General features: G+C 39.7%; 1 pseudogene; it reads right to left on the reverse strand.

The window, feature by feature from the left end:
* Nucleotides 1–21,643, reverse strand: part of LOC142550582 (uncharacterized) — a 34,389-nt pseudogene extending 12,746 nt beyond the window's left edge.
* Nucleotides 21,644–23,302: the final 1,659 nt, after the last annotated feature.

Below are 23,302 nucleotides of genomic sequence, written 5' to 3' on the forward strand. Positions count from 1 at the left end.
TCATAGGGTACCCAAGGAAAGAGAATCCCCCAGCAACATCTACCGACTCATCCGCTCGGGGTGGGTTGCTGTGTTCTACAATCACAGGACTCTGGTGCGCCTATAGAGAGTGTTCAGGCCATAGCAGCGACCTCCGCATACACTATGCCAACTCAATTATAGCCCCATACGTCCATCAAATCAATAAATCAAGGCGACCTCTGCCATAACAAATCTGAATCGAAAAGTGGCTCAATATGCAATGCAATGATGCATTTCAATCTCATCAAATCAATATCATAATAAGCTCATCTCAAAATATCAATCATTAACAAATCACAAGTAATTCCTCAAGCCATCAAATTTTCAATTTAAAATAAAAAATGATACTTTTACCTCGTATGTTACCGACCGTAACATACCTTTCAAATATTACCAAAAGAAGATCGAAATATATGGTTGAGAAGTCTTGAACCCTCGCAGTCTACTCGATTTGTTATCAACCAACTTAAAGTAAATAATCTTGAGCCAACCCAAGTCAATACTTCAACAAAATCTTCAATACATAAATCAAGAACTCGGATTATTTATAAACACAGAGCAATTTTCGTACAAAACTCATAATTAATTCGATACTGCTTCAAATCAAGATCTGTAAATTGGATATGCAAGAAAACTCAATGCCCAGCAATTCTTCTGCATAGACTTTTGTCAAATAAAGTCATTTACTCAGTCGTTCATAACCTGAAGCATACAACATAATTTTCGAAATTCTGCATCAGTACAAATCTCTCATAGTTTAGTATTTCGAGCATAACTCCCTCAATACTCAATGGAATCAAGCCCATTTTATATCATTTCGAAGACAAGACAATGTTCTATAACTTTCATTGGAACATCAAATCCAGAATCCCAACCAATAAATCCCAGAATTCGAATAAACAGAAGGCATGTACACAAACTCGGGATTCTAGACCAGGTTTAGTAAATATATCATATCGCTTTCATTTCTTCATGGAACTGAGTGATTCTTGAACCAAATCGAAGTTAACTCGATTGTCTACAAGTTTGATGAAGATCATAACTCCAAAATCCAAACACAACTGTCCCATATACTCGAAATACAAAAGTTATAAAAACTGATCTTGCACAGAAACAAGAAACCATGCTCATATCCATTTTAAATTCAAACCAACTCAAATACAACATCTTAATATCTCAAATATCAACTCAAATATCAATTCTAAACTTCAACCCATGTCCAAACTTGAATAAAAATCGGAAAAACTTACATCCTTGTGAAGCCCGTGATGAGAGGATAACAAATCTAACTTCATTTCATAATTTTCTTGAACAAATCTCCCTTAAATTGAAGAAGAAATTAGAAATGGAGAGGAGATGGAGGAGGATTTGCGTGGAGGAGGAGAAATGATTGGAGGATGAATGGTGGAAGTCAAAGTGTGCCTAAAAAATCAATTTTCGCATCTGTTAGCGCCACAGCGCCAAAAATCCCGAACTATTAGTGCCTAGGCGCCACTTTCTAGCGCCGCAGCGCTTGAATAGTAACCCGATGAACAGTAACTTTTTTTTAAAATTTTTTTTTTTAAATTCAGGCATTACAATTCCTCATATCTAAAAATAGATTTCGTCCTCGAAATCAAATCATCAATTTCAAGTCTAACCTGTAATGATCAATACTGAAAATAAAACTGAGAATAGAAGCATACTTCATTTGAATAACTCTGGATATTTACGTCTCATGTTGTCTTCTAATTCCCAAGTTGCCTCCTCGACACCATGTCTGTTCCACTGTACTTTAATCAACGGTATCAATTTATTTCTGAGTTGCTTATCTTTTCTGTCTAGAATCTGAATCGGTCTCTCCGTGTAGCTCAAATTCTGATCTAACTCAACCTCATCGGGTGGAAGTACATGAGAAGGATCTGGATGATATTTTCCCAACATGGACACATGAAAAAAATTATGAACACCTGATAATACAGGCGAAAGAGCTAATCTATAAGCCAAATCACCAACACGTTCCAAAATCTCATACGGACCTATGAATCTCGGTGATAATTTACCCTTTTTTCCAAATCTAACTGTACCACGGAAAGGAGATATTTTTAGAAAAACTCTATCACCTTTCTCAAAAATCAACGGTCGTCTCTTGATGTTTGCATATTTAGCCTGCCTATCCTGAGCAGCTCACATACGACTCTGAATCAATTTCACCTTCTTTGTCATATCTCTTATCATATCAGGTCCTACAATTGGTGCTTCAGATAAATCGTCCCAATACAAAGGAGATCGACACTTCCTGCCATATAGTGCTTCAAATGGTGACATTCCAATGCTCGCTTGATAACTGTTGTTATAAGAAAACTCGACAAGTGGTAACGAATCCTACCAACCAAAACCAAAATCCATCACTACAGCTCTCAGCATATCCTCTAATGTCTGAATAGTACGTTCTGACTGTTCGTCTGTCTGAGGATGATATGCTGTACTCAAATGCAAACGAGTACTAAGGGCCTCTTGTAAACTCTGCCAAAAATGAGAAGAAAATCTGGGATCACGATCTGATACAATGGACTTAGGCACGCCATGCAATCTCAAAACTTCTCTGATGTACAATCTAGCCATCTGATCATGCCTATATGTCATCTGAAAAGGAATGAAACATGAAGACTTGATTAATCTATCAACGATAACCCAAATTGAATCGCAACCCCTGGACGACCTCGGCAATTTCGTGACAAAGTCCATGGTGATATGGTCCCACTTCAATTCTGGAACCTTAAGGCTATGCAAAAGACCTCCTGGTCGCTTCCTTTCTGCTTTCACTTGTTGACAATTCAAACAATGAGATACAAATTCTGCTATGTCAGATTTCATTCTTTTCCACCAAAATTGTTTCTTCAAGTCATTGTATATCTTTTTACTTCCAGGGTGTACACTGAATTTACTGCATTGAGCATCACGCAAAATTTGTATCCTCAAATCTGAAATATTAGAAACTACAATACGATCATTCACAAACAAAATACCCTCATTATTGACCTGAAATTCTGATCGATATCCTGATCTGACGAGTTCAACTGATTTCTGAATGCTTTGATCTAACCTTTGGGCCTCTTTAATTTTTACAAACGACTCTGGCTCTGCCTGAATCATAAATACTCTTACAGGTTGAGTATCTACCACAAAATCCAAACCAGAAAGACAACATTCTTCTACTAAATCAGATACACTGCTAGTGATCAAGGACATATTGCATACTTTTCTGCTCAAAGCATCGGCTGCTGCATTAGACTTGCCTGGATAATATTTTATTTCGTAATCATAGTCTTTCAACAAATCTAACCAACACCTGTGTCTCATGTTCAGATCCGCTTGTGAAATGAGGTATTTCAAACTCTTATGATCAGTGAATATCTCAAATTTCTCACCATACAAGTAGTGACGCCAAATATTTAAGGTAAAAACCACTGCTGCTAGTTCCAAGTCATGCACTGGGTATTTAGACTCATGTGGCTTCAACTGTCGTGAATCATAGGCAACCACACGACCATGCTGCATTAATCACAACCCAATCCTTGATGTGAAGCATTAGTGTGCATTGTAAATCCTCCTACACCTGATGGGATAGTCAGAACTGGAGCACTAGTCAATCTTTGCTTAAGTTCAACAAAACTAGCCTCACATTCCTGTGACCAAATAAATGGTGCATTCTTTTGTGTCAGCTGCGTAATTGGCCTCGCAATCTATGAGAATCCTTCAATATATCTGCGATAATATCCTGCCAAACCCATAAAACTATGCACCTCAGGAACTGATGTCGGTCTACACCAATTTATGACTGCCTCAACTTTACTCGGATCAACTGATATACCAGCACTCGAAATCACATTTCCAAGGAAAACCATTCTATCCAACCAAAACTCGCATTTGGATAATTTAGCATACAACTTTTCAGTTCTCAAAATTTGCAAAACAGATCTCAAGTGCTCAGCATGCTCAAATTCAGATTTTTAATAAATAAGAATATCATCAATGAAGATCATAACAAATTGACCTATATACCGTTGAAACACACGGTTCATCAAATCCATAAATGCCGCAGGTGCATTGGTCAACCCAAAAGGCATAACCAAAAATTCAAAATGCCCATACCTGATACGAAAAGTAGTCTTAGGCACATCTGCCTCTCTAACTCTTAACTGATGATATCCAGATCTTAAATCAATCTTAGAATATACTGAAGAACCCTGCAACTGGTCAAAAAGATCATCAATCCTTGGCAAAAGATACTTATTCTTTACTGTGGCTTTATTCAACTGTCTATAATCAACACAAAGCCTCATTGACCCATCTTTCTTCTTCACGAATAAAACTTGAGCACCCCAAGGTGAAACACTTGGTCTTATATATCCTTTAGCCAATAGATCATCAAGTTGTTCCTTTTGTTCTTTTAGTTCAATTGGTGCCATCCTATAAGGAGCTCTAGAAATATGTGCGTACCTGGCATCAACTCAATGTTGAACTCAATATCTCGGATTGGAGAAAATCCTGGAATTTCATCTGAAAATACATCTGAGAATTCGCTAACAATTGGAATATCTGCAAATTTAGGTACTGACCTTGAAATATCAATTGCATAAACCAAGAAACATTCTGCTCCTTTCTGCAACAAACGAGTCATGGACAAAACATATATAAAAGGAATCTTAGCTCGAGAACTCTTACCATAAAACGTCCAGTGATCTGTCATATCAGGCCTAAACTTAACAATCTTCTGAAAACAATCTACAGTAGCCCTGTATCTTGTCAACATGTCAATACCAACTATGCAGTGAAAATCAGATATCTCCAACACAATGCAATCAAGCTCAATGACATTATCCTCATAACGAAATTCACAACCACTTATCATTTCAGCTGACCTCATCCACTTTGCCCAGTGGAGTAGAAATAGATAATGTAGATGATAATGGCATAGAATTTAATGAATGCAAGGAGACAAAGTGCTCAGCTATGAAAGTATGTGATGCACCAGTATCCATAAAAACATAAGCAAAATAACCTGAGAAAAAACAATTACCTGCAATGACATTATCTGGAGCATTATGTGCCTCATCCTCAGTGAGTGCAAAAACTCGAGCTTGCTGTCTAGGTGGTTGTCCTACCCTGTGGCTACCACTCTGTTTGTTCTGATCTGACCGATTTTACTGCTGATAGGAATGAACTGTAGGAGTCTGGCGATTCTGGTGAGGTGTCTGTCTCGATGATCCCCCAATCTGAGATATATCACTGCCATGATTAGGACACACTCGAGCATAGTGTCCCACCTGGTTACACAAATGGCAAGCTCCCGAAACTCCTCTACACTGATCGGTATAATGTCTACCACCGCACTGACCACAAGTCGGGCCTGAATAACCAGTGCTCTGAACTGAACCAGACTGTCTCGATCCACTAGAACTCGAAAAATTACTGCCATGTCTCTTGAATTGCTTGCTTCTAGCCCTAAATTGTTCTCTTGTGTTGCAACTGTTTCCGCCACTATTACCCTGTCTGAACTGCTGTCGGAACTGTGGCTGTTGGGGTCGTTGCGAATATTGAGAACCTCTCTGCCTAATGATTCCAGTTTCAGCTCCCTTGGCTCGAGCAAGAGCCTCAGCAAAAGTGTTAGGCCTTTCAGTATTAACCAGGGTAAATATATCAGGATTAAGACCATTTATGAAATGATCGGCCTTAGCTTTTTCATCGGATGCTACATGAGGACCAAATCTCAGTAAATTCGAGAACTTAGCAACATAGTCCTCAATATTCAGATTTCCCTGCTTTAAATTTGCAAACTCGGCTCCCCTATCTTTCCTGTAAGAGGTAGTAAAAAAACGCTGATAAAATTCAGATTTAAAAATATCCCAGGCAACAATCGTACCTCGACCCTCTAAAGCTTTATTTGTCATGATCCACCAACTCTTAGCAACATCTAATAATTGATGAATAACTAATTTGATTCTACGATCATCTGGATACTCAAGAGATTCAAATAACTGATCCATATTCTCCAACCAGTTCTCACACTCTAATGCATTCTCTGTACCCTTCAACATCGGTGGGTGCAAAGACTGAAATCTGGCTAACAGTATCTCCATCGGGGTCGGAGTTATATCCATCTGAGTATGAGTAGCACTGCCTTGATCTTGTGCCACTGGTATGTTCTGTCTAGGTCTACCACGACCTCTACCTCGAGTAGCCATGTCTGATATACAATAGATCAAACACATATAAAATCACATTATCATAATCATCTCAATCTTGTATCAATCATCTCTGGCTCTCGAGACCCAATACACCCAAAAATCTCGAATAAAGCCCAACAATAGAGTATCTCAATTATGATAATGTATTTCACATTACGGCAAAGTGAAAATGCTAGCAAATACATCACATGATCAAGCAATTGGAACTGACTCGATCTACCCTGTTCCCAAATATTTTACGCTCTGATACCACCTAATGTGGGGCCCCGGGTCCGACATCTTATATTAATAATTATAAATATAACAGACCAAATGATTGAGTAAAATACATAATTTGTGGTTCAAAAATTCACATAAACATCGTCAAAATAATTTAAATGTCTCAAATGTTTGAAATATAATTTTAAACATGCCAAAATAAACTTGTGAGCCAAAGTAATCCAAACATCATCAAATAGCTCATAAGACCCGAGAATCCCACTCTAACTTGTATCTCCTCGCCTGGAGCTGGACTCTGGTATCCCAAGCCTTGCCTCACCTACCGTCGAGCACATGAAAACAAGAGGTAGCCGACGTGCCGGTGAGTATAAACCCAGTATGATACAATGAATAAAATATGAGAATTTAAAATGACAAATAGTTTATTTAAATTCATAAATATGCAATATAATGCAATGTATGATCAGAAGCTGTGGGCTGTCAATAAATCTCAAGATCAAGTGAATCATCTGGTCATAGGGTACCCAAGGAAAGAGAATCCCCCAGCAACATCCACCGACTCATCCGCTCGGGGTGGGTTGCTGTGTTCTACAATCCTAGGACTATGGTGCGCCTATAGAGAGTGTTCAGGCCATACCAGCGACCTCCGCATACACTATACCAACTGAATTAAAGCCCCATGCGTCCAACAAATCAATAAATCAAGGCGACCTCCACCATAACAAATCTGAATCGAAAAGTGGCTCAATATGCAATGCAATGATGCATTTCAATCTCATCAAATCAATATCATAATAAGCTCATCTCAAAATATCAATCATCAACAAATCACAAGTAATTCATCAAGCCATCAAATTTTCAATTTAAAATAAAAAATGATACTTTTACCTCGTATGTTACCGACCGTAACATACCTTTCAAATATTACCAAAAGAAGATCGAAATATATGGTTGAGAAGTCTTGAACCCTCGCACTCTACTCGATTCGTTATCAACCAACTTAAAGTAAATAATCTTGAGTCAACCCAAGTCAATACTTCAACCGAATCTTCAATACATAAATCAAGAACTCAGATTATTTATCAACACAGAGCAATTTTCGTACAAAACTCATAATTAATTCGATACTGCTTCAAATCAAGATCTGTAAATTGGATATGCAAGAAAACTCAATGCCAAGCAATTCTTCTGCACAAACTTTTGTCAAATAAAGTCATTTACTCAGTCATTCATAATCTGAAACATACAACATAATTTTTGAAATTCTGCATCAGTACAAATCTGGCATAGTTTAGTATTTCGAGCAAAACTCCCTCAATACTCAATGGAATCAAGCCCATATTATATCATTTCGAAGACAAGACAATGTTCTATAACTTTCATTGGAACATCAAATCAAGAATCCCAACCAATAAATTCCAGAATTCGAATAAACAGAAGGCATGTACACAAACTCGGGATTCTAGACCAGGTTTAGTAAATATATCATATCTCTTTCACTTCTTTATGGAACTGAATGATTTTTGAACCAAATCGAAGCTAACTCGATTTTCTATAAGTTTGATGAAGATCGTAACTCCAAAATCCAAACACAACTGTCTTATATACCGAAATACAGAAGGTATAAAAACTGATCTTGCACAGAAACAAGAAACCATGCTCATATCCATTTTAAATTCAAACCAACTCAAATACAACATCTTCAACATCTTAATATCTCAAATATCAACTCAAATATCAATTCAAAACTTCAACCCATTTCCAAACTTGAATAAAAATCGAAAAAACTTACATCTTGTGAAGCCCGTGATGAGAGGATCACAAATCTACCTTCATTTCATAATTTTCTTGAACAAATCTCCCTTAAATTGAAGAAGAAATGTAGAAATGGAGAGGAGATGGAGGAGGATTTGCGTGGAGGAGGAGAAATGATTGGAGGATGAATGGTGGAAGTCAAAGTGTTCTTAAAAAATCAATTTTCGCATCTTTTAGCGCCGCAGCGCCACTTTCTAGCGCCGCAGCGCTTGAATAGTAACCCGATGAACATTAACTTTTTTTTTCAATTTTTTTTTTAAAATTCGGGCATTACAGTGTATCTAAAACAAGAAATCAACAGGATATACAAAGTTATCAACTTGGACCAACACGTCTTCTACCATACCTCTTGGCTCTTTAACAGATCTATCGGCAAGTAAAAGTGTTATCGAAGTAGATTTTAACTCGCCTAGATTGAGTTCTTGATAAACTGAATATGGAAGTAAATTAACACTAGCTCCAAGATCAAGCAAAGCTTTTTTAATCTTTCGTTCTCTAATAATACATGAAATAGTAGGACAACCAGGGTCTTTGTATTTAAAAGTATTATTATTTTGAATGATTGCATTTACTTGTTCGGCTAAAAATGCTTTCTTTTTCACATTCAATTTTCTTTTCACAGTGCACAAGTGTTTCAAAAATTTGGCATATGATAGTACCTGCTTTATTGCATCTAATAAAAGAATATTAACTTTTACTTGTTTAAAAATATCATATATATCAGAATTCAAATTTGATTTTTTTGTATTTTTCAATGCATGAGGGAATTGTGGTGACACTGTCTGTTGAACCTCCTCTTCGCAAGTTATGGGTTCCACTTTCTTACCCTTTGGAGTTGATTTATCATCATCTTCACAAGGTTTTAGAATGGATTTTTCCACAACCTTACCACTGCGAAGGGTAATAACAGATTTTACCTGGTCCATTGGTTGAGTTCCAGAAGTTCCAGTTTGTGAATGATGATCCTTGGGATTAGGCTGTGGTTGTGAATGAAATTTACCTTTTTCATGAACATTAAGTGTAGATGCAAATTTAGCAAGAGTATCTTTCAAATCTGTCATGGTTTGAGCAGTTTGAGTATTGATAGGCACTTACTTTGCAATGAAATAATTCAATATATCTTCCAAGTTCCTCTTAGGTGGAGGAACATAAGGTGTATAATTTTGAAAATTTTGTTGATTTTGGAAATGTGGTTGTGAAAATTGTGCAGCATTATCATTCCTCCAACTAAAATTTGGATGATTTCGCCAACCTGGATTGTAATTTTGAGAAAATGGTTCAAAATTTGGCCTTTTGAAATTGTTCAAAACATTGACTTGTTCCTGGAGACATTCTTTAAAACAGGGCAAAGTGGGACAATCTTTTGTAGAATGATCACTTGTATCACAGATGTGACACACAATTTCTTGAATAGATTTTATTTGACCATTCTTTTTCAATTCAAGTGTCTCAACTTTTCTTGCCAAAGAGGTAAATCTAGCTTGGAGATCATTTTCATCTTTGAGGTGTACATATCTCCACCAGATGTGGGAGATTGTGTAGAACCCGTATATCAGTAGACGTATAAGCCATGCATAATTCTAGATTTTTAAATTTAATTGACTTCATTGCATGATTATTTTAAATGCATTTATTTGAAGTTAATTATTTATTATTTCAGTTCAGTAGTTTGATTTTTAGCATTTCAGTTATTTCAGTGAGGCCGGACCGGAGTTGGAGTTTTGAGATAGAATTTAAGATTTCGAGAAATATTTCCAGAAGTTAATTTAGCTAGCAACCAAGTTCATTTAAGTTAGAAAGGGAGGTTTGAGGATTTAATTTAATTATTTGAGGTGATTAAGAAATGAACTCATTTAAGTTATTAAATTAAGGGGTTAGCTCACTAAATTATTTAAAGGATTAGTAAGGCTTTCAAGGATTATTAGTTGACTAGATAATCAACATTCCCCTTTATTTTATTATGCATTTTTCGGCCACCCTTAGTGCTAGAAGATTCATTTTCCAACTCATCAACTTTGACCAATTCTTTGCATGTAATTAGTAGGATAATTCTAGGATTTTTGGGAGCACAATTTAATTAAATAAATGGACATATCCTAGTCTAGAACAAGAGAAATTTCGGCCACTATCTCTTAGAAGCATCCACCAACTCATTTGATATCAATTCAAAATTTAAAATTCAAAGGGAGTGGACTTGGTCTTGATTCTTCCTTATATTGTGCACCCTTCTCCTCACCCCTCATAACCATTTTTCCCCCCCCCTCTCCTTTTCGAAAATTCAGAGTGAATTCACACTCATTTTCAGTAGAAAAATCGTGAGGTACCTAGCCAAAAAGAAGAGAGAAAAATCGAGAGCAAGGTAAGGTAGAAAAGAGAAGCGCTCCACCTCCTCCGTGCCGCGTCGTCGTCGTTTCGTTCGTTTTCTTTCGAAACGAAACCAGGCATGTCTAGATTTCTTTCAAACCTCAATCAAGTCATATTATCATTTATTTTTCAGTACATGATCATGTTTATTCAAGTAAAAATCGAGATCCAAGTCAAAACATTTTGAAACCACACATGCAGAATTTTCGATTTCCTTGGCAAGCTTCACGATTTCTTTTGGTTTGTGAGTTTCAGGTACTGGATCGACTCCAGGCTCCCAAGGCGGCTTGTATTCATGTTGTAGGATGCATTAGGACCATGTTGGTCCATTCAAACCAGCCCCATGCTTGCTGGAAATTCAGAATGACAGCAAGTCCCCATAGGTGCAGAAATGTTGTTCGAAAAATTCAGTTTGTTGTCATGGAGGAAGGATCTGATCTTGGCTGCCCCAAGGGCCTATAGCCATGGTTGGATCACTTCCATAGCATGTCTAAGACGTGACTAAGTTGCCCTTTTGGTGGCTTGGTCCATGGCTCATCGGTTTTTAAATAATCAACAAGAACAGCCCCTTTCCCCATTCGGCCCCTTCCATTTTTCAGCATATGGTTTCGTTTCTTTTGTTGCTTGGTATGGATATTGGTTGGCCTATGGCCCTTAGCCACGGTTCACATCATGCTCCTAGATGTCTAGATCGTGCCATGGTCAATCAAATGGCCATTGGAATGACACGAGACATCGATCATAGCATTAACATTACACACGCATGCACGTTGGCTCTCGGTTAGACCCTTCGGTTGAGTTTTGGTATGATGCGGATTGTGGCTGGCCTAGGGCCCTTAGCCATGGTTCAAATCATTCCTTGGGATGTTGGTAAGAGTCTCTGGTCGGTGGTTCACGCCCCTAATGGCCGATAGTCTCGAAACCAACGCAAGTCTTGTAGTTGCGCAGCTGCTGGAAATTACAGCATGTTGCTGTGTCGTTTAGAAGGCTCGTTTGAGTTCTTAGTTGGCTTTTAGCCCATGGCCTTGGACTGGACAGTGCCTCATTGAGTTGGGAAGGTCATGTTTTCGACTGTTTGTCATTTGGATCATTTTTGAGGTCGTACGAGAATTTACGGTGCAATGTGCCAAATTGACTCTCGAAAGAGCGTTTCGTGTTTTGGCCTCCATTCCACCTAGATTTCGACCCTATCATTTTAGGAACATTATTTTATGAATTTTCAGCGTATTTTAATCATGACTATACGTCGGTTTAGTGTCGGTTCAGGTTAGGCTCGGAGTCATGATTAAATGCGAAGTCATTAGGCGTCATAGTCGCATCTTTTGAACGTAAATTGCGTAGTTGGTCAAGTTTAAGCTATTGCATATTTTTCATGGCACAGTTAGGTTGCAGCGAGCCCTGGGAACGATCCAATCCAATCCAGTTGGTAAAATTACGGGACATTTTCATTACGCCAGTTAATTATTTTACGTGCATTAAATAGAAAATGATTATTTTTGAGATTTATGCGATATGGCTTGTGGTTCATTCACTATGTGGGAGTGTTATTTTATACGGTCGCCAGTGACTGATCAGTTCAGTATGGTACCACCCGGTCGCCAGTGACCGGCCAGCTCAGTTCAGTTTCAGCCTCCCCGGTAGCCAGTTACCGATCAGTTCAGCTTAGTGCAGTGGCCACAGGCGTAAAACATAATCTCAACAGAAAATTTTATCAGTTATTTCAGTACAGGCTCCCAGGAGCAAATATTTTTACTGTGATTATCAGTTCAGTTATGCACGTATTATAATTGCTCAGTACAGACTATTATCAGTATGCCTCAGGACAGGATATGTTAACTCATGCATATTTTAATTCAGATTTTTACTCGTTACCTGTGATATATGCATGCTGAGTCTTTAGGCTCACTAGACTTGATTGTTGTAGGTACTGATAAGGCCAGGGCCGAGGGCGGGGACCAGTGAGCCAGCTTAGGTCGGCAGTAGTGGCACCCGAGGACCTCAGAGCAGCAGTTGTTATTTTTTTCCGCAAACAATTTTATCAGTCGTTGGATATTTTTAAATCGTTGTTGTTGGCAAAACTTTAATTTTCTTCCGCTGCAATATTTTGAAATATTGAACTTGATTCACCAGTGATTTTATGAATGAGGCCATTTAAGTTCTTTTAAAAAGAAAATTTTTAATTTTCCGCAAATTTTCAAGAAAGGAGTTTTAGGCCCTTCACAGTTGGTATCAGAGCGGTGGTTCTGTATAGGGTTTCACTACTACTGACCGCGAGAAGCTCACGAAGCCACGTCTTCGGTCTGTAAGTTTTTCAGTTCAGCATTTTGTTCAGCATTTTAGTTAAAGAATGAATTAGTTTGTCAGCATGCTTCCAGATTTTCAGTATTTCAGAGTTCATTTAAAATAAATTATGGAATTATGCATGTTAGTTACGTATGGGTTATGTTGGAACAGTATGCCCCCTAGACGCATTTTAGAGCGCAACAGAGAGGAGGAGCCTCGCCGAGAAGACAGGGAGGAGCGTAGACCAGAGGGAGACCTACCACTTCCTCCACCGCCCCCACCGGACATGAGTGCCCAGATGTTAGCTGGGATGGCACAGTTCTTCGCACAGTTTTCGGGGGGCAATGCCGCAGCCATAGCCGCAGCCGCAGCCAGGCCGACAGGGCCCGAGGCTGTGTATGAGCGATTCATGAAGATGCGCCCGAAGGAATTCTCTGGGGCATCTGACCCCATGGTTGCCGAGGGATGGATCAAATCCCTCGAGGTTATCTTCGATTTTATGGAGTTGGAGGACGCAGACCGAGTCCGATGTGCCACCTACTTGTTCACTGGAGACGCCCGCTTATGGTGGGAAGGAGCTTCCGTAGCCCTGACATTGGCTACACTTTCTTGAACCCGCTTTACGGAGGTTTTCTACTCCAAGTATTTTGCTGAGGAGGTTCGCACCAGGCTGACCACCGAGTTCATGAGTCTGAGACAGGGGGATATGTCGGTTACGGAGTTTATCCGTAAGTTCGAGAGGGGCTGTCACTTTGTGCCCCTGATAGCGAATGATGCCAGAGCCAAGCTGATGCACTTCCTGGTGGGTTTACGGCCGATCTTGCGCCGGGATGTTAGGGTATCTGACCCTGCTACTTATGAGATTGCCGTCTCCAAGGCCTTAGCCGCAGAGCAGGATCTGCGGGATATCGAGAGGGATCGCCAGGGCAAGCGCCCAGTCCAGGCACCGCACCGCCCTCCTCCTCATCAGCATCAGCAGCAGAATAAGAGGTCCTTTTCATGGACCGCCCAGGAACCGAGGCCAGCAGCAGCAGCGGGGACGCCCAGCCCCGAGGACTCAGGAGCACCCAGTCTGTCCCAGGTGCTCACAGTCGCCATCCTGGAGCATGTATGGCTGGCTCAGGAAAGTGTTTTAAGTGTGGCAGTCCAGACCACATGTTGCTGCAGTGTCCTCAGAGGAATCTGCCTACCCAAGGCAGAGTTTTTGCTCTCCATGCCGCGGAAACCAACCCGGAGACTATGTTGTTGACAGGTACCTTTAAACTTTAAGTTATTATTTGAATTTCCGTGTTTTGGGAATCGGGATTTAGATTTTGAACTTAGAACTGTTATAGGATTGCATGCTCTACTCAGATTTATTTCAGGGAAATTAAGCTAGAGGAACCTTGACCTTTGCATGTCTATAAGTTTAGATCTTGTAGTGGGATTCAACTTAGAGTTCCGATCTTTCAGGGAGAATTTTTATATCTGGTTCCGCTACCAAGGCCTTGATAGATTCAGGGGCCACTCACTCGTTTATTTCGGAGGTCTTTGCAAACTTTCTCAAGATCCAGACCATTGGGCTAGATACAGCCTTTTCAGTAGTGTTGCCGTCAGGCGAGGAGATGGCAGCTACCAATGTTATCCGAGATATAGACCTTGAGCTGCACGGTAATCTTGTTTATGCGGATCTGATCGTGTTACCGATGCCGGAATTTGACATCATCCTAGGGATGGACAGGCTATTGAGGAACAGAGTGTTGATAGACTTCCAGCGGAGATCTGTTCTTGTCCGACCGCCTGGAATGGAGCAGTTCTTATTTGAGCCGGACAGGTACTTTTCTTTACCGCGCATTATTCCATATGTTCAGGCTAGGAAGCTCATGCATAGAGGGTGTCGGGCATTTCTAGCAACCTTTTTATCTGTCCCCGAGGAACCCAGCCAGTCAGCCTCAGATGTTCCGATAGTTAGAGATTTCTTAGACGTTTTTCCCGAAGACGTCTCTGGTATGCCACAAGAGAGAGAGGTGGAGTTTTCCATTGAGCTTATGCCAGGTACGGCTCCGATATCCAAAGCGCCGTACCGTCTAGCACCGACAGAGATGGCAGAGCTTAAGAAGCAGATCCAGGAACTTCTCGACAAGGAGTTCATTCGCCCGAGCTTTTCTCCATGGGGCGCGCCAGTCTTATTTGTGAAAAAGAAGGATGGCTCGATGAGGCTTTGCATTGACTACCGGGAGTTGAACAGGGTTACAGTGAAGAATAAATACCCACTGTCGAGGATTGAGGATCTGTTTGACCAGTTGCAGGGAGCTTCGATTTTCTCCAAGATAGATCTGCGTTCCGGTTATCACCAGTTGAGGGTGAGAGATGCTGATGTTTCGAAGACAGCTTTCAGGACTCGTTATGGTCACTACGAGTTCCTTGTGATGCCGTTCGGTCTGACGAATGCGCCAGCGATCTTCATGGATCTCATGAATCGCGTATTTCAGCCGTACCTCGACCAGTTTGTGATAGTGTTCATAGATGACATTCTCGTCTACTCCAAGAATCGGGAGGAGCACAGCCGACATCTGACCACAGTGTTGCAGACATTGCAGAAGCACAAATTATTCGCAAAGTTCAGTAAGTGCGAATTCTGGTTAGAGAAGGTGGCGTTCTTGGGCCACATTGTTTCTAGCAGTGGTATTGAGGTAGACCCCGCCAAAGTTGTAGCAGTTAGAGATTGGGTTGTGCCTCAGAATGCATCCGAGATCCGCAGTTTCCTTGGACTAGCAGGATATTACAGAAAATTCATTCAGGATTCTCCTCTATCGCCGTTCCACTCACAGCACTGACAAAGAAAAATATGAAGTTTGTGTGGAGCGAGGAGTGTCAGAAGAGCTTTGATACTTTGAAGCAAGCCCTTATTTCAGCACCAGTTTTGGCCATGCCATCAGGGCCCGGCGAGTTTGTCCTTTATACCGATGCTTCGAAGCTTGGTTTAGGTGCAGTTTTGATGCAGCATGGGAGAGTGATAGCGTATGCTTCTCGACAGCTGAAAATCCACGAGAATAATTACCCTACCCATGATCTGGAGTTAGCGGCCGTATTTTTTGCTTTGAAGATTTGGAGGCACTATCTGTATGGGGAGAAGTGTCAGATCTTTACCGACCATAAGAGCCTCAAGTATTTCTTTACGCAGAAGGAGCTGAACATGCGTCAGAGGCGTTGGTTGGAGCTTGTGAAAGACTACGATTGTGACATTAGCTACCACCCGGGTAAAGCTAATGTAGTTGCGGATGCTTTGAGCAGGAAAGTCGCAGTGATGGCTCACTTGACGATTCAGAAACCTCTTCAGATCGAGATGCAGAGGTTTGATCTTGAGACTTACCCTCGAGGTAGAGTTCCTCGTGTATCTACCTTGACTATCCAGTCCACTCTTATTGACCGTATTCGCAGCGGTCAGGCAGCAGATGAACAGTTGGCACAGTGGAAGAAGAGAGATGAAGCCAAGGGCAGTGTTTTGTATTCAGTCAGCGACGGTATTGTGAGATACCGAGATAGGATATGGGTTCCTAGCAGTGATTCTATCCGAGCAGACATCTTATCAGAGGCCCATACGTCCCCGTACTCCATTCACCCTTGGAGTACGAAGATGTACAAAGATCTGCAGCTATTGTATTGGTGGCCAGGGATGAAGAAGGACATCAGGCGTTTTGTATCCGAGTGCCTGACTTGCCAGTTAGTGAAGGCCGAGCATCAGAGACCAGCAGGTTTGCTCAAGCCTCTTCCTATTCCCGAGTGGAAGTGGGAGAACATTACCATGGACTGTGTGACCGGATTGCCGAGGTCAGCCAGAGGATCGAATGCTATCTGGGTGATTGTAGATCGTCTTACCAAATCAACGCACTTCTTGCCTATTAAGACGACTTTCACCATGGTTCAGTATGCAGAGCTGTACATCCGAGAGATAGTCCGACTCCATGGTATTCCAGTTTCTATCGTATCCGATAGAGATCCTAGATTCACTTCCTCGTTTTGGAAGAGTTTGCATTCGACTATGGGTACGAAGTTGCTGTTTAGCACAGCTTTCCATCCGCAGACAGATGGACAGTCGGAGCGAGTTATTCAGATCTTAGAGGATCTTCTCCGTGCTTGCGTCATTGATTTCTCTGGGAGTTGGGAGTCGAACTTACCATTGGTAGAGTTCACCTATAACAACAGTTTCCAGTCGTCTATAGGTATGGCTCCGTATGAAGCGCTGTATGGCCGCAAGTGTAGATCTCCTGTTCATTGGGATGAAGTAGGAGAGAGAGCAGAGTTGGGTCCAGAGATTGTTCAGCAGGCAGCAGAGGTAGTAGTCAAGATTCGTGATAGAATGAGGACTGCTCAGAGCCGACAGAAGAGTTATGCCGATCAGCGGAGGAGAGAGTTAGAGTTTGCAGTGGGCGATCATGTCTTCGTGAAAGTGGCACCTATGAAGGGTGTCATGAGATTTGGCAAGAAAGAGAAGCTCAGTCCGAGATACATTGGACCGTTTGAGATCCTTGACAGAGTTGGGACGCTAGCGTATCGTGTGGCTCTTCCGCCGAATCTGGCCGGAGTACACAACGTCTTTCATGTCTCCATGCTGAGGAAGTATATGGCAAATCCTTCGCATGTGCTGAATTTCGAGCCGTTGCAGCTTACTCCGAACTTATCTTATGAGGAGAGACCCGTGCAGATCCTAGACAGACAGGAGAAGAAACTTCGGAACAAGTTGGTTAAGCGAGTCAAAGTCAAATGGCTCAACCATTCAGAGGAGGAAGCTACGTGGGAGTCTGAGCCGGAGATGAGAAGTCGATACCCTGAGTTATTAGGTGAGTTCTAATTTCGAGGACGAAATTTATTTAAGGGGGGAAGGATTGTAGAACCCGTATATCAGTAGACGTATAAGCCATGCATAATTCTAGATTTTTAAATTTAATTGACTTCATTGCATGATTATTTTAAATGCATTTATTTGAAGTTAATTATTTATTATTTCAGTTCAGTAGTTTGATTTTTAGCATTTCAGTTATTTCAGTGAGACCGGACCGGAGTTGGAGTTTTGAGATAGAATTTAAGATTTCGAGAAATATTTCCAGAAGTTAATTTAGCTAGCAACCAAGTTATTTAAGTTAGAAAGGGAGGTTTGAGGATTTAATTTAATTATTTGAGGTGATTAAGAAATGAACTCATTTAAGTTATTAAATTAAGGGGTTAGCTCACTAAATTATTTAAAGGATTAGTAAGGCTTTCAAGGATTATTAGTTGACTAGATAATCAACATTCCCCTTTATTTTATTATGCATTTTTGGCCACCCTTAGTGCTAGAAGATTCATTTTCCAACTCATCAACTTTGACCAATTCTTTGCATGTAATTAGTAGGATAATTCTAGGATTTTTGGGAAGCACAATTTAATTAAATAAATGGACATATCCTAGTCTAGAACAAGAGAAATTTCGGCCACTACCTCCTAGAAGCATCCACCAACTCATTTGATATCAATTCAAAATTTAAAATTCAAAGGGGAGTGGACTTGGTCTTGATTCTTCCTTATATGTGCACCCTTCTCCTCACCCCTCATAACCATTCCCCCCCCCCCCCCCCCCCCTCTCCTTTTCGAAAATTCAGAGTGAATTCACACTCATTTTCAGTAGAAAAATCGTGAGGTACCTAGCCAAAAAGAAGAGAGAAAAATCGAGAGCAAGGTAAGGTAGAAAAGAGAAGCGCTCCACCTCCTCCGTGCCGCGTCGTCGTCGTTTCGTTCGTTTTCTTTCGAATTCAAACGAAACCAGGCATGTCTTGATTTCTTTCAAACCTCAATCAAGTCATATTATCATTTATTTTTCAGTACATGATCATGTTTATTCAAGTAAAAATCGAGATCCAAGTCAAAACATTTTGAAACCACACATGCAGAATTTTCGATTTCCTTGGCAAGCTTCACGATTTCTTTTGGTTTGTGAGTTTCAGGTATTGGATCGACTCCAGGCTCCCAAGGTGGCTTGTATACATGTAGTAGGATGCATTAGGACCATGTTGGTCCATTCAAACCAGCCCCATGCTTGCTGGAAATTCAGAATGACAGCAAGTCCTCATAGGTGCAGAAATGTTGTTCGAAAAATTCAGTTTGTTGTCATGGAGGAAGGATCTGATCTTGGCTGCCCCAAGGGCCTATAGCCATGGTTGGATCACTTCCCTAGCATGTCTAAGACGTGACTAAGTTGCCCTTTTTGTGGCTTGGTCCATGGCTCATTGGTTTTTAAATAATCAACAAGAACAGCCCCTTTCCCCATTCGGCCCCTTCCATTTTTCAGCATATGGTTTCGTTTCTTTTGTTGCTTGGTATGGATCTTGGTTGGCCTATGGCCCTTAGCCACGGTTCACATCATGCTCCTAGATGTCTAGATCGTGCCATGGTCAATCAAATGGCCATTGGAATGACACGAGACATCGATCATAGCATAAACACTACACACGCATGCACGTTGGCTCTCGGTTAGACCCTTCGGTTGAGTTTTGGTATGATGCGGATTGTGGCTGGCCTAGGGCCCTTAGCCATGGTTCAAATCATTCCTTGGGATGTTGGTAAGAGTCTCTGGTCGGTGGTTCACGCCCCTAATGGCCGATAGTCTCGAAACCAACGCAAGTCTTGTAGTTGCGCAGCTGCTGGAAATTACAGCATGTTGCTGTGTCGTTTAGAAGGCTCGTTTGAGTTCTTGGTTGGCTTTTAAGCCCATGGCCTTGGACTGGACAGTGCCTCATCTAGTTGGGAAGGTCATGTTTTTGACCGTTCGTCATTTGGATCATTTTTGAGGTCGTACGAGAATTTGCGGTGCAATGTGCCAAATTGACTCTCGAAAGAGCGTTTCGTGTTTTGGCCTCCATTCCACCTAGATTTCGACCCTATCATTTTAGGAACATTATTTTATGATTTTTCAGCGTATTTTAATCATGACTATACGTCGGTTCAGTGTCGGTTCAGGTTGGCTCGGAGTCATGATTAAATGCGAAGTCATTAGGCGTCATAGTCGCATCTTTTGAACGTAAATTGCGTAGTTGGTCAAGTTTAAGCTATTGCATATTTTTCATGGCACAGTTAGGTTGCAGCAAGCCTGGGAACGATCCAATCCAATCCAGTTGGTAAAATTACGGGACACTTTCATTACGCCAGTTAATTATTTACGTGCATTAAATAGAAAATGATTATTTTTGAGATTTATGCGATATGGCTTGTGGTTCATTCACTATGTGGGCAGTGTTATTTTATACGGTCGCCAGTGACCGATCAGTTCAGTATGGTACCACACCGGTCGCCAGTGACCGGCCAGCTCAGTTCAGTTTCAGCCTCCCCGGTAGCCAGTTACCGATCAGTTCAGCTTAGTGCAGTGGCCACAGGCGTAAAACATAATCTCAACAGAAAATTTTATCAGTTATTTCAGTACAGGCTCCCAGGAGCAAATATTTTTACTGTGATTATCAGTTCAGTTATGCACGTATTATAATTGCTCAGTACAGACTATTTTCAGTATGCCTCAGGACAGGATATGTTAACTCATGCATATTTTAATTCAGATTTTTACTCGTTACCTGTGATATATGCATGCTGAGTCTTTAGGCTCACTAGACTTGATTGTTGTAGGTACTGATAAGGCCAGGGCCGAGGGCGGGGACCAGTGAGCCAGCTTAGGTCGGCAGTAGTGGCACCCGAGGACCTCAGAGCAGCAGTTGTTATTTTTTTCCGCAAACAATTTTATCAGTCGTTGGATATTTTTAAAACTTTGTTGTTGGCAAAACTTTAATTTTCTTCCGCTGCAATATTTGAAATATTGAACTTGATTCACTAGTGATTTTATGAATGAGGCCATTTAAGTTCTTTTAAAAAGAAAATTTTTAATTTTCCGCAAATTTTCAAGAAAGGAGTTTTAGGCCCTTCACAGATTGAATCTTGTTTGATGGTTTAATTTTACCTATAGTGTCGCAATTTTGAGCATTTTCAGCTAATGAATTGAGATACTCAATTGCCTCGTTTGGATCTTTATCTTCAAATGTTCCATTACACATAAATTCAACCATTTACCTATCTTTAGGTGTTAAGCCTCATAAAACTGAGAAACAACTCTCCAAATTTCAAAACCATGATGTGAACAAAGATTAAGCAATTCTTTGTATCTATCCCAACACTGATAAAAAGTTTCTCCTTGTTTTTGAGTGAAAGTGATGATTTAATTTTGAAAGAATTTGTTCTATGAGATGGAAAAACTTTTTCAAAAATTGTTGTTGCAATTCATCCGAAGTTCAAATGGTTCCCGATCTAAGAATTTATAGCCAATTTTTAGCTTTATCTTTTAAATAAAAAGGAAAAAGCTTAAGTCGAATGGTGTTCATGCTACAATTTAGATCATTATATGTGTTGCACACTACTTCAAACTCTCGTAAATGAATGTATGGATTTTCAGAATCCAAGCCATGAAATTTGGGTAAAATTTGAATAATACCAGGCTTAAAATTGAAATGAGATGCATCAGGAAGAAAAACTAGACATGAAGGTGCACTAGTACATGTAGGATTCATGTGATCTCTAAGTGTTATTCGTCTATCATGATCATGTTGAGAATGAATTTCATCTTCATTTTATTGGATGGGTTCTTCCGCCATGTTTTGTAAAAATAAAGGGTTATTTTGAATGAGTCGACCACTAAGTGTACGTGACCAAATGCTCATGCAAATGCAAAAGAAAAAAAGACAAAAGCAACAAAAATTCAAAGAAAGAAAAACAAACTATAAACAAAATAAATAGACTTGAAATTAAATTATACTTCCCCGGCAACATCGCCAAAAACTTGACGCGACTTTAGATTGTTGCACTCCCAAAGCAGGTTGTCCACAAGTAGTATAATTCGGTGAGTCAGAATATCGTATCCATAGGGAAAAGCTAAGGTTATTACAAGTCCACTGAAATGTCTTTTGTTTGTTTTGTTTTTTGTTTTTTTTTCGTTTAATTGTTTGAATCTTTAATTGGTAATTTTAATTGTTCCCACTTTAAATGGTTGGTAAAACCAAACAAACATTTAAATGATACCAAGAAATTAATATTATGATATATTCATATAATAAATCAAGACATCCACTTTAAATGGTTGGTAATACCAAACTATCATTTAAATGGTTCCAAGAATTTAGTGTAACATATAGCAACAATAAATCAAAACTCCCACTAATAAGTAAGGTATAATAATGCTTAAAGAAATAAATATAACATAAACAATAAACAATGATTAAATAATATAAAATATAGATTCTTACTTTTTAATAACCTTATTATCATGTCAAGAGTTTCACATTTTCATCTCAAATTTGGGAAGTTAGCTACTCATTATTCAAAGTGTAAAACTTTGAATATGAAATTAACATGCTAATTATATTTAAATAAAGAAATAAAAGAAAAACAAAGAGATAAATATTATGAACTCAAAGGTTTGTTCATAAAATGAGGGATATCTCAATACATTACAATACACCCCTATTTATAGCCAAATTTGGGGAGACAACCACAAATAAAATATTATTTTTTTACACATAAGTCTTCATTGGTGTTCCAAAAAATTATATTTAAATACACATCACTTTTGAAAATATTTCCATCCGAATTTTCTTCTCCACATAAAACAAAACATGTAGATAATTGAGTTGTTTGAATTGTGGTATTTTTTTTAACCCTTTAACCAAGTAATTTGAGAGATATGGTCAAATGCTAGAGGATGGTAAAACTGCCACTTCTTTGGTAACTTTATTTGTTGCTTAATTTGATCACACTTGTGAGAAGATTTTATCTTATGCTTGCCACCAATATTGTAGATATTAACATCAACTTTCTATAGGTTCAAGAATTATCTTAATCCCATTTGCAACGCCAAGGTTATTCTTGTTTTATCGAACCTGTAAAAATAGTAAAAACTTATAACAACAACTTATATTTTATACAATTTATTATAAAACATATAATATTTAAACATTTAATTAAAAAAACTGTAAATTTATATTATAAAACATTTAATTAATATATAATTTTTTATCTTTATCATCCTCCATTGGTAAGCAACCCTCGGAAGCTAGAAATCATTCTCACAAATTTTTTCCAAATTGAGTCCCGCTCGGGCGATAAGATTCTACTGCCCGAGCGCCGACTCCTCTATTATTTTCTTCCAATGTATGGTACTCGTGCTCAAGCGGTAAGATTGTATCGCCCGAGCAACGATTCCTCTGTATTCATTCTTCAAAGGTCCATCTCGCGCTCGAGCGATAAGATCCTACCGCCTAGGCGCCAACTTTTCTGCTCAGTTCCTCTCTTTCTTGCATGGATTGTATATTTATCTCCCGATA

The sequence above is a fragment of the Primulina tabacum genome, chromosome 7 (assembly GCF_025594145.1).
Source record: "Primulina tabacum isolate GXHZ01 chromosome 7, ASM2559414v2, whole genome shotgun sequence".
Classification (NCBI taxonomy): Eukaryota; Viridiplantae; Streptophyta; class Magnoliopsida; order Lamiales; family Gesneriaceae; genus Primulina; species Primulina tabacum.